Raw genomic sequence first — 4319 nt, forward strand, 5'->3', positions numbered from 1 at the left:
GCTGGCCACACAAACGTGGAACCGGACCTACTGGACACCTCCAGTCTTTATTTCCCAATAGTTATAAATGTTGGGTTTCAGGTTCTTTAAAGCACACCACACACACGCGTTGTGGGAGTCAGAAAAGAAAGATGCTTGGTTTGCAAGCACCTTGCCAGTTACTGAACAGAGAATCACAGCCCAGAACAGGCAACCCCAGGCAAACAGGATACGTCACAGGAAACAGGAAAACAGAGTGGAGCTGACCATGTCCTGTAAACAGGAAAAGGTCCCAAGGCACAGCCTCCCCTGACCCGGTACTATCCTCAGTCTGATGACAGTACCACCTTCACTTTCTCTTCCAGATACAACACCTCACAAACTCCAGCAGGGTGAGTGTTTACACCCTCCTCCCAACCAAGAGCTTTCTGCACTTACCCCTTTATACCAAATGCCTGTTCCCAACAATTCCTCCAACACGCCCCTCCCACAGGACTGTCCTCAAACCAATTCTGAGGTTTGAGGACAGTTAAACCTCAAATTGACAGCACAGAATCAAAGGGGCAAGCACTCATTAGTCTTGCTCACTGTATTCTTCTTTTGCTTCCTGCCAACATGTCAACTGAGCATCCCATCAGTCGCGATAGAGAAGCATTTGGGGCAGGGAGTCTCCTTTTTCTGGCACTCAACAGCAGAGCAGGTCCCTCGTCCCTCACCAGGGTTTTTAGCCAGTACTACACAAGCTCAGATAATACCCAACAGCAGCAGAGTGCTCCTTTCCACCCCAAATGAGGCAGAACTGTGGGGTGTAATGACCACAGAGCCATCCATCCAGCACTTGATCCAGCTCTAGGAGATCAGGCAACCCTGCTGGGCCAGGGGGTTAGTTCACGCACCTTTGTGGCACCTCTTTGTGAGCCCCTGTGCAAAAGGAAAGTCTGAGGACAGACTTATTCAAAATATTCATAACTAGTAAGATCTCATCCCTGCTGCCAAAGACAGCAGCTCCACACAAGTTTCAGAGAAACAGTAATGTTTTCTACAGGATCTTTGCGGTCAGCGGTGCAGAATCAAGGAGAGACTCCACACGAGCCTGCCGCCAGTCCTCTGCTCCTGCAGCGTTGCAAAGGAAACTGGAAAATGGGATTTGTGGAAATCTGGCAGGGAAAGCCTAGGACAAAAGCCACCTGGGTAAAGTGTTAGTTACAGCTTCGCTTTTAAGACAACAACTTTGTTTTTGACCAACCTGAGAGACTTGGATACTAGAATCAAGCTTGAATACTATCAGAAACAGGCTGCCAGTAACCAACCTCTCTCTAGGCACAAGATGTACTTTTATCAGGCTCAAATTAACAGCCTGTTGTACTACTGCATTTGCACATCAGGGATAAAGAAAGGACTGGAGTTTGTCCCTCATGTTTGATCCTTCCTGTCTCTTTAAAAGCAGAGGCATAGCCAGCATCAGAATCTAACCAGCTGGTTCGCAAGATCAAAGTTTCTTATCTTCCAGTCGGTTGCTTGCAGAAACCGTTTAATCGCCAACGGGCTGAGAAAAGAAAATGTGTTTCCCCAGCAGTTAAGACTCCCAGCTTCAGTTCCCTGCTCTGCCACTGGTCAGCTGTCATGCTCACAATCTAGGTTTCCCTTCACCTGTTAAATAGACAGCATTTTTATGGGCAATTTGGCGCATTCTTTATGATAAAGCATACCTGTTCTACTATTAAAAGGGTGGGCCCTATCAATTTAAAGGCATGCAGTATAATGTAATATATATGTATCATACAAAAATCTTAAAGCCCATTTCTCCATGTGTGATTATAAATATACTTCTGTAGCACAAGCTAATTCCTTCCTTCTGGTACTACCACCCTTTTTTAATCACTGAAATCATTCTGACGTGATTTTTCTTTTTTAATACTCTTACATCTTCCAAGTTTCTCTTTAACAATTAAATAAATCAATTAAGTCAATTTCATTTGTGTTCAGACTTGGTTGGACTTTCAAGTTCCGGGATCCACGTCTGCTACAAGCATTCAAGTGGTATGTTCCTTACAGACTTATTTTTCTTAAATGCTCACACAGGAACGCTCATATTTTTTAATTAATGAAAGCCTGGAGATTATAAGGACTTATTTTTAAGAAAAATTTAGCTCCAGTGCCAACTCTGAACCTTCACCAGTGAGTGCTTTCTGCTCAACCACTTCCTTCCATCAGAGCCTTAGGAAACACCGCATAGTGCATTACTAAGGTCATGGTTTCATGTTACCAGTGATTTGACAAAAATCTATTTGTCCAGCTGCCTAATGCCAGGCTGCACAAAAAGGAGACATGCTGCTGAGAAAGCAAAGCATATTTTGAGCTAATAGCTCTGAAGTGGGAATTTGAGTCCATCCACTACTGCAGCCCGGTTTTGAATCCAGGGTCTCGTGGACCAGGAGGTTACGTGGAGGTTGCTGCTGGTACGAGCTCAGAAGGCCCCCGGAGAGCCCAGTCACGCATCCTGCACAAGCAAACACCAGTGCCCTTCTACAGTATGTAAATATGGGAGCGCCAACACCCCGCCCTTTTTCCACATGGCAGTTAGTCTCACCTAGACCACAAAGACGTGAAATGGATCCGGCCAAGAATGAAGCTTTTTCTCCTTCCTTTATTCAGGGCCCCAGTGAACCTTCTTTCATTACACTCGTCGATAAACTGGGGGAGGGGAGCGCTCTCTTCTTGGCTGGCGATGTGAAGGATTGCCTCATACAGGATTTTCTTTGTGAACAGCAGACTGAGAAGATCCCTATACCTAACACAGGCACTGAGAAACTAGGCTAAATTTTATTTTTGCCCCAATCTTACTTTATAAGCATGTTTCCCAGTGGAGGAAAGAGAGTCCAAAGCTGAAGACACTCTGAACTCTTTGGCTTCCAGAAGAGACTTTGGAAGAATCCCTTCAAACATTAATTCATACACTTCTGACTTTGTCTAGGGATGTTGTGGGATATCCACAATTGGAGGGTTTTAGGAGTATGTTCACAAAAGGCATTCCTGATAACGCAGATAAGTGATACTACTTTAGAAAGTATAAACACCGTGTCTCAAAGGCTCTTCCAGCCTTACTTTCTAGGATTCATTTCCCATTTTGAATCTTAGTTTCTTGATTTTTCGCAATTTTCTCCTATTAACCTTTACCCTTTTTGCATCTATATCTTTTTCTTCTGAATTCATTCCCCATCATGAAATGTTTTTCCTGCCATCATCCCCACGTTTTCTTAGCAGCTGTTATTCCCTCACCACCAAAGGCAGCTCAGAACAACCTGAGATGCAGTTTCTCAACAGAGCAAAATCCCCCTCCTCCTTAGACAAGAGGACAAGTCTACTAATTTTCTGCCCATGTGCTGCTGGGCTCCCAACTTAAAGACAAAAACTAGACTAGCTCCCAGGTCTAACAGCTGTTAGACCTCTAGGCAACCACCCTCCCTATACACAGCCCTAACTTCCTTTCACTTAACTCCTTCTCCCCTTCAACCTGCAGAAATAAAGCAGTATTTCATAGGTCACAAATGGAAGCTGTTTCTGCTGCAAAAAGCACACCCCAACAGCACGGTTGGTCAACAGTCCTTTCAATCTCTACTAATTATTTGAGGGGGGAGGGTGGAAAGAAAGGCACAGAAAAGGGGGCAATGCCAAACCCTGTGATGATGTAAACCTGCAGCTGAATACATTAGGAGCTGTGGACACCCCTTATGACAGCAGCGTCTAGGTCTGCTACCACAGGACGCTGTTTAGCAAAGCACAAGATGTCAGGGGAGGCGAGCGCCGTGATACAGGCACGGCCCTGCCAGACCTGACGGCTTCTCTGGGGAACCAGCAGGTTCCCCCAAGGCAGAGCACAGCCTTATGGCGTTACTCCTGCCCCTCCATAGATCAGCAACGCAGCAGATGGCACCAGCTTGCCCTGAATCCCCCCATCATCTCCCCAACCTTAGGGCAAGGCCTCGCTGGGAGGGCCTGGAGGGGAGCCAGCCATGACTGAAGCCCCCAGCGATGCTGTCACCTCCGTCCGGCGGGTCTCCAGCAGCCTGCAGCCCTGTCCCCATGCACATGGCACCCGGGAAGGGCAGGGGGAGAGAGGCCCAGCAGCCCACCCCGGCTGCCCCCAACCATCCCCGGCCCCCTCACAGCCGGGGGAGGCCGCGCCTCAGGGCAGGCGGGCGGCTCCCGACATGGCGGCCCCCCCCCCTCACTTCACCTCACCTCCCTCCCGGCATGGCGGGGGCCCCCCTCACCTCACCTCCCCTCCCTCCCGGCATGGCAGGGCCCCCCCATCTCCCCTCCCGACATAGCGACCCCCC

Source organism: Calidris pugnax, unplaced genomic scaffold (genome assembly GCF_001431845.1).
Source record: "Calidris pugnax isolate Ruff unplaced genomic scaffold, ASM143184v1 scaffold9, whole genome shotgun sequence".
Taxonomy (NCBI): Eukaryota; Metazoa; Chordata; class Aves; order Charadriiformes; family Scolopacidae; genus Calidris; species Calidris pugnax.